Source organism: Panthera tigris, chromosome B1, assembly GCF_018350195.1.
Source record: "Panthera tigris isolate Pti1 chromosome B1, P.tigris_Pti1_mat1.1, whole genome shotgun sequence".
Taxonomy (NCBI): Eukaryota; Metazoa; Chordata; class Mammalia; order Carnivora; family Felidae; genus Panthera; species Panthera tigris.
In genome coordinates this window covers 60,659,253-60,668,027 of record NC_056663.1, presented here as the reverse complement: position 1 = coordinate 60,668,027, position 8,775 = coordinate 60,659,253, and the positions used below count along the sequence as shown (strand labels likewise).

Here is an 8,775-nt window from a genome sequence, read left to right as displayed (position 1 = left end):
CAAGAAATATGAGATAAGATACAATAATGACTCTTCATTTTTAAAGATAGATTATACCTTAGCCAATATAAAATAATTCTTAGCATTTTTCTACTATGAAATGTGTATACCTGAAGTTATTGAGGTCTAGAGTTTTTTCTTTCTTAGACCCAACTTTTGTTTTGCTATAGTTTATTCATATTTTTTTAGAAACAGATTAATTGTAAGGTTATTGTCTCCTTAGGCTTTTTGTTGTTGACATATATAAATCTTACCTCTAGATCCTATTAAGAATTTTCTGTTTATCCTCAAGACTTCAATTTCCTTCCACCAAGCTATATCAAACATTAGGGTTTATTATTAATATTTAATAATAATTAAAATCAATAGTGTTAATACTATGATTTTATAAGCACGTAAATTAATATTCAGTATTAATACTAATATAAAATAATAATATAATTATTAAGATAATATCCTTACTGTGATTTTCATTAATAGTATTGACATTTGGCATTTGGAGAACAATCTACATTTTCTCTTTTAATTGATCATATTTACCGCCATGACTTTGAATCATATATCATTAGGTTAGGGACACTTGAATAGATGCTCTAGATAAAACCACTTCTCTGTGCTTTAGGCTAAATCATCCAACTATTTAAGTGATCTCTCCTTAGTACTATAAATACTTCTTAAATTATGACTAAAATTGAGCTCTTTCCTTTTCCAAAACGAATCCACTTACAGTCTTCTTGTCTCAGAAAGTGGTACCAATTGGCCATGCCAGATGTAAGAAGCCTATCATCTTTGATTCCTCCTCTTCCCTAATTCCCCTTCATCTAATTGTGTCGGCAAATTTTCCCCTTCCACCTCAAGACCACATCTCAAATTTATCCCTTCTTTCCGTATAATTGTATCACTCTTATGAGGGCCAGCATCACCACTCACTTGGACTTGTATCAATCTTCTGACTTCCCTCCCTGTTGCTGCTCTTGCATACATAGAGGTGGAAAAGGGTATAGAAAAAACCTTATTTTCTTCCAAGTAGGCTGTTTGGAGTTTACTTAGTTATTCTTTTTTTTTTTTTTTTTTTTTTTTCAACATTTTTAATTTATTTTTGGGACAGAGAGAGACAGAGCATGAATGGGGGAGGGGCAGAGAGAGAGGGAGACACAGAATCGGAAACAGGCTCCAGGCTCCGAGCCATCAGCCCAGAGCCTGACGCGGGGCTCGAACTCACGGACCGCGAGATCGTGACCTGGCTGAAGTCGGACGCTTAACCGACTGCGCCACCCAGGCGCCCCTACTTAGTTATTCTTAATCCAGTACCATACAACTTCTTCTTGTTGTGCAGCATAGACATTGTCAAGGTGAAGGAGAAATGAGTAACTGGACTAGCATAGATAAACAATTTGAAGGATAAAGCTTACTGTTAAGCCAAGGCCATGATAAACCATACCCAGTGCCGGGTTTCCTATTTGTAAAACCAAGATGTTGGACTAGGCCACTTAAAAATATTCATAATTTTATTTTTATTTTTTTAAAGTTTATTTATTTATTTTGAGAGAGACAGAGACAGTGTGATTGGGGAGGGGCAGAGAGAGGGGGACACAGAACCCCAAGGAGCCTCTGTGCTGCCAGTGCAGAGCCTGATGCAGGCTAGAACTCGTGAAACCGCAAGATCATGACCTGTGCCAAGTCCAAGAGTCAGATGCTTAACTGACTGAGTCACCCAGGTGACCCAAAAATATGGATCATTTAAAAAAATCTTTTGTTTCAACCTTCAACCTTTTAAATATCCCCTTGGCTCTTTTTGTCTCCATCGCTACCATATTAATGTCAGTATTGTTATGATGGTGCCATTATGAACTGGATTTTCATAGCTCTGTACCTGATTTTTTTCCATATTTTGATGGTTTTCCCAGCTCAGTGTTATTTCTTGAAACAAAAATATTAAATAGATACTATATTCACAACATAAAGTAAGAACAGGAAAAAATATATAGGCTCTAAAGAATCTCTTCCTTCTCAAAAAATGTAATTCAAATAATCTTAGAATAACTGAATAAAAACAGTTTTACTTTTAAACAAGGTAATTTAACTAGGCATTTTAATTAAATTAGCACACTTCAAAATAAATATTTTGCACTGCTGATATTATAGGTTGATAAAACTTCATGAAATACTATGATGAAAGTTATTTAAATCAAAAAATGTTATAAATCATTTTCAGACTATGACAGAACAGTTCATCAGCTGATGCTGAAACTATGAGATATACAACGAACTGATATAAAGAAATAAGTGATAATTTTTATGATAACAAAATAATTATGGTAACCTGTCAACTTAATTATTTTACCATTGCCATGGTTATTGAATTATTCAATTCTAAATACCTAGGTATACAAGTGAAAAATTTTAAGAGCCCTGAAAAAAAACTGCTGTGTAGATTTCCACATTTCACTGCAAATTGGTGAAAAAATTAAGTTTAGGGAAGTTTAAATACTAAACATAAGAAAAAATTGCAGGGGTGCCTGGGTGGCTCAGTTGGTTAAGCATCCAACTTTGGCTCAGGTCATGATCTCATGGTTCATGAGTTCGAGCCCCACATCGGGCTCTGTGCTTACAGCTCAGAGCCTGGAGATTGCTTCATATTCTGTGTCTCCTTCTCTCTCTGTCCTTTCCCGACTTGTGCTCTGGTCTCTCCCTCTCTCAAAAATAAATAGACATTAAAAATAATTTGAAAATTGTATATATTTGTTTTTTTAAGGTATACATATCTTAATGAAATACAATGGTACTGTTGTGGTCACTCTAGATTCACAAGTTAGAAATAAACAAGAGAACACTATTTTTTGAGGTTTTTAAAATATATGTAATACATAATAAATTATATATATATATATATATATATAATTCTGGTGATATCTTTAAAAATACAACAAAATTATTATAAATAATAACAATAGTAATTTTGTTGTAGTATTTTTAAAGAACATAATATATATGGACACACACACATATATATGTAAATTTGTATAGATAAATATAAAAAATAAGAAATGACTTGTTTTCTTGAAACTCATAGTTTTATTTAAAAATTTTAACAATTACCTTTTTTATTATATTGAGAATGGTTTTCAATTTTGACAATTTTTGTTATATTTCTGTTTCATTGATGGATTAAATATAAGTAATGATCTTCATTTGTGTTGATTTCTTAGACTTTTTGTATTTTACTCCAATGTGAATGGTTTTACTGTGCAGTATGATGTAGTGATGATTTAAATTCATATATAATTATTAATTTTTTCCTTATTTATAACTTTAAAGGATTTCAGATTATACTAAAATTACATACAAAATATTTATTGTGTTTCTCAAAAATATGATCTTGGGCACCTGGGTGGCTCAGCTGTCTGGGCATCTGAGTTCAGCTCAGATCATGACCTCTGAGTCCATGAGTTTGAGCCCAGCATCGGGCTCTGTGATGACAGTTCAGAGCCTGGAGCCTGCTTCAAATTTGTGTCTCCCTCTCTCTCTGCCCCTACCCTGCTCACATTTTGTCCCTGTCTCTGTCTCTCTGTCTGTCTCTCTCTAAGTATAAATAAACATTAAAAAAAATGATCTCTGTGGCAAACTAATTCCACTTCATAACAGCTATGTAACTTTTTGTCGCTACTTTTTTTTTGCCTCAGTTTCCTAATCTGCGCAATTAAGATAACAGTACCATAAAAAGCACTTAGAAGAACCTCTAGCGTTTAATAAGCACCCAATAAGTGTAACCATTTTACTATAAAATGAGAAAAATAAAGCAATCCATTTACATTTATATCTCTATTCTGTGACCGAGACTACACTATAGAATAAAGAAAGTAAAATACCAAAAAAACCACAAAGTGTTCAGTAATACACTCTCTCATGATGTCTTCATTTGACAAGGGTACCATTTTGAATGAAACTAGTCAATGTAGGTTATATAAAAACAACCTGGCTTGTATTAAGTATAATAACATTAATAGTTAATGTTTATTAGTAGCTGATATTTACTGAGTTTTTCCTATGTGCCAGTAACTTGTCTAAGGAATTTATATATATTACCTTATTTATATATAATTATAAATCCTTTGGGGATACTTTTATCTTCATCTTTCAGATGAGGCAATCGAATGATGGAAATTTTAAGGAACTTCCCCAGCATCATTCTGATAGGAGATAAATGTCCAAACAAATACTTAGTCAATTTGATTCAAGAGCTAATTCAAGAGCTGATTCAGTTCCTCTACTCTGGTCCCTCCTTGTACCTAGTGACTAATATAGTTGTGAGGATATCACTCTCTGTTACATTATAAAATTTTAGGACAGGTGTTCCCATAGCAAAAGAACCATAACTAGAGGCCATATTAATGTTGATAAGGCCTTCACAAAATTGTGAATTTGTAAGTGCAAAATTCTAAAATAATGAGATTGTTTAGAGATTTTAGAGCAATGAGTTAATAATATTTTGTAATACACAATCTAAACACCTAAATGGATGTTGTGATTCTTCTTTTTAAGTTTATTTATTTTGAAAGAGAGAGAGAAAAAAAAGAGCAAGTGGGAGACAGGCAGAGGGAGAGAGAGAAAGAGAGAGAATCCCAAGCAGGCTCTGCACTGTCCCAATGTGGGCTTGAACTCATGAACCATGAGAGCATGACCTGAGCTGAAATCAAGAGTCGGATGCTTAACCTACTGAGCCACCCAAGTGCCTCTGAATATTGTGATTCTTAAAAAATGAATTAGCATATAATGCATTGTTTCAAGTAATGCTATCATACCTCAAGCCGTTTTGAAAATTCCATATTTGATATTGCATCACAGACACTTTCCCACTTCATTCTCTGTGTCAATACATGAGACTTAAATCTGAATAACATTTTCACATACACATACATATACACAAGCACACACACTTGCCTGCAGATTCGCTGGATTTGGCAAGTCAGATGAAAGTGGTTCTAGACAACATGAACTAGACATACTTTTCCTTATTTCTCTAGTTAGTAGAGTTAAAAATCCTAGAAACTATATATATATAGAATAAATATAAGAAGATTCTAAAATGTGGAGAGAAGGAGGCAGGCTGTTAGAAACTGTGATAACCAAGGAATGACACAGCAGTGACTTTCCTGAGTTTCCTTTTTTGCCTTATGTATCCCAGACTTGATGATGAAGTCAGTAACATGGAAATGCCAATGGTCATAAGCCAAAATACCCATGAAAAACCTACTTTTTCTAGCTCAATGACCAGGAAAGTGATGGCCAAGCAAGTTATAAAAAATTCAGGCAGCGACCATCCTACTTCAGACAAATACCAAAGAAAAATACTGTAGTGCTACTCCTACCCCCATCAGCAAAGACTGAGTGAGGAGACTAGACTTCCATCCTCACCAAGCTATTATAAGAAACTCCTAACCACCTACTCTCTGGTAGAGTGGTGTCAGAAAAGGCTAAATGCAATGGGAATTCAGGATGTTTACCCCTACTTGGAAGTAATATGCTCCTCTCTTCTGGTGCCAGTGGAGAATATGTGGAGAACCTAGTCTTTACCACCATTGAATAGCAACAAAGCATCCCTTCTCCCCATTGGGGTGTCAGAGGAGGCTCTGAGGAGATTCAGGACTCTTACCTGCTCCCTATCATCTCAGTGGAGGCCGCATGGAGAACAGCAATGATGCATTCCTCTTCCTCTCAGTCAAGATGATGTCAGTGGATATCTAGTTCAAAGCCTGAAATTCTAGCAGTAATGAGGCATCCTCTCTCCCGCTGTGGTATCAAAGAAGATTGAAAGAAGAATCTGGACTCTCACCTCCACCTGTCAATAAAAAACAGTGCTTCTTTTCCCTCTCTGGAACACTATCCTAGGAGAATTGCTAAAACAGATTTTAATAAGACGCAATTTTTCAACCATAATGCCCAAAATATCCAGAAAACGAGAGAATCACTCATCAAACTATAAACCAGGAAAGTCTCTATTTGAATGAGAAAGAATGATCAATAGATCCCAATTTTGAAATAACTCAGATGTCAGAATTATCAGAAAAGGATTTTAAACCAGCTATCATATCAAATGCTTCATGTGCAATTATAATCATTTTGAAAAAAATATAAAACACAAAGTCTCAGGAAAGAAAGTGAAGATAGAAGAAGCAATTTTAGAACTAAAACATACTGTAATCAAATAAAAATCTCAATGGATAGGTTCAATAGCAAAATGAAGAAGGCAGGGGAAAAATCTGTAAACTTTAAGAAGAACAATAGAAATTAACCAACTGGGCGCTTGTTTTGGCAGTACATATACTAAAATTTGAATGATACAGACAAGATTAGCATGACCCCTGCACAAGGATGGCACACCAATTCATGAAGCATTCATATTTTTATGTAGAGACAAGCATGGTTGGACCGAAGAACAAAAAGACCACAGTGGTGTGAGCTGACAGGGTGAAACGGCTTTGGAGGAACCACCTAAGGAATGTTTCCAAAGAGTAAAAAGGATGAAGATGTAGGAGATGAAGAGTATGAAGAAGGAACCAACACAGATAAACCCACTGTTAACAGTGACCATGAACTGCAATCTGTAGGTATCTGTACAGGCCAGTCTGAGGAGCCAAGGAAGGTCACAGTAAAAGCTGTCCAATACATTTGGCCATAGAAGGGTAAAATAACAATAAATGCTAGTTGGAACAGTGAGTGACTGACACCAAGAGCCCAGGCAGCAGCCAGAAACAAAATGCACATTCGTGGGCTCATGATGGTCAAGTAGTGGAGAGGCTTACAAATGGCAACATATCTGTCAAAGGCCATAGTGACGAGAAGCACCATCTCCACACCACCAATGACGTGGATGAAGATTTGGACATTGCAGCCTCCAAAGGAGATGGCTTTGCGCTTTCTGAAAAGGTCATAAATCATCTTGGGTGAAGAATCTTGGCAGAGCAGGCTCCTAAGTCAATGAAAAAGAGACGAGCCAGTAAGAAGTACTTAGGTGAATGTAAGTGAGGATCAATGGTCGCATAAAACACAATGAGGATGTTTCCGGTCATGCTTGCCATATAGAGCACAGAGGAGAACACCAGGAGGAGAAGCTGGATCTCCCATGAATGAGTGAGTCCCAGAAATATAAACTCAGATGCAATCAAGTGATTCACTTCATCCATTGATCCAGCCAACTGGGCTGCCACTGAAATGATAAGAACTAAGAAAATGAGGAGAAGATGTGATTATAGAGATGATAATATGTCATAGAATTACCAATATTTCAATATTCTTATTATGAATGAAAGATATATAGTTATCTACATCTTCACACATATAAAAAAAGAAACAAAAATCAATACACTATGATCACATGTGTGAGTTAAGACATAATTTAAACCTATCCCCAATACTCTGCAATGTTCTGTTCGTGAATTAACATATTAGCCATGAACATGGACACATGAGTATCTATGACATTCATCACCTCTGAGGGGTACCTGAGTGGCTCAGTCGGTTGAGCGTTTGACTTTGGCCCCAGTCATGATCTCAGTTCGTGAGTTTGAGCCCCACAAGGGGCTCTGTGCTGACAGCTCAGAGCCTGGAGCCTGCTCCTAGTTCTGTGTCTCCCTCTCTGCCCCTCCTCCACTCACACGCTGTTCCCTCTCTCTCTCTCTGTCTGTTTCTCAGAAATAAATTTTTAAAAATTAAAAAAAAATTAAAAAAAGAAATGAACCAACCCAAATAACAAAGAAAATAGATTTTAAAAAAAGAATAAACAGGCCTTAGTGGCCCAGGAGACTATCTCAAAAGATCTAATATTTGTATCATGGGTGTCACAGAAGGAGAAGAAAAGAATAAGGCTAAAAATTTCCTAAATTTACCAACAGACATAAACCTATGTTTGAGAGCTTATTAACTTGATTTGAGAGCTTATTAAACTCACACAGGATAATTCCAATGAAATCCACCTCAAGATTTATCACAATTAAACTGAAAACAAATGACACACACAAAATTCTTGAAAGCAGTGAGGAAGAAATAGTACCTTTCTGAGAGGGGAAAATAAAATTCAAATGGCAGCAGATATTTCACCAGAAACCATGTCAACCAGAAAAAGACGACATAACATTTTTCAAGTGCTGTTATAAAATAATTATAATTCCAGAATTCTATCTTTACTAGATAAAGATAACCTTTAAGAATGAAGAGGAAACCAAGACATTCTCAGATACATGAAAAGTAAGGAAATCTGTCATTAGTATATAACCCTAAGTAAATGACTTGGCACAGAATACACCCGGTGAAAACACAAAACAAAACACAACGAAACAAACTTGGAAAACCAGGAAAAGACAAAGACATAGGAAAAAAAAATAGGTTAAGAAAATAGACTGAACTAAAAAGAAACAAGCAAGTTGACCCAGTATGCTATGGTGGTGACTATTAACAATGCGATCTCTATAGGAACCTTGATTTGCAGCATTTTACAATTTATTTCTGAGGTATATATACCCCTACAAATGCCAATTTTAAGCTGCCAATATGGAGGATTAGCAAACACAGAGTTGGAAAGGGGTGAATGCGAATGACTCTTGAGCTAGTGCCAGCCAGCTCCCACACTGGGTAGACACTAAAGGTGATACTAAAAATAATGTTTTAGCAATTGTAGTATAAGTGGAATTGCAACAAAGTTGTTTTATAATGTAGATATTTTTGATGAGGTTTTCAAAAAATAATTTGTATTATTTCATAGTTTCTTCAAACAAAAGT

The 8,775-nt window shown here is 35.3% G+C and overlaps 1 non-coding gene and 1 pseudogene across 1 annotated transcript; one reads left to right on the top strand and one right to left on the bottom strand.

Annotated features, from left to right (window-relative positions):
• The first annotated feature begins 6,300 nt into the window (after positions 1 to 6,300).
• Positions 6,301 to 6,407, top strand: LOC122238191. The gene has a single exon (XR_006217153.1). It is a non-coding gene; the product is annotated as a U6 spliceosomal RNA (small nuclear RNA).
• On the bottom strand, positions 6,405 to 7,184 carry LOC102955002 (annotated as a pseudogene).
• Positions 7,185 to 8,775: the final 1,591 nt, after the last annotated feature.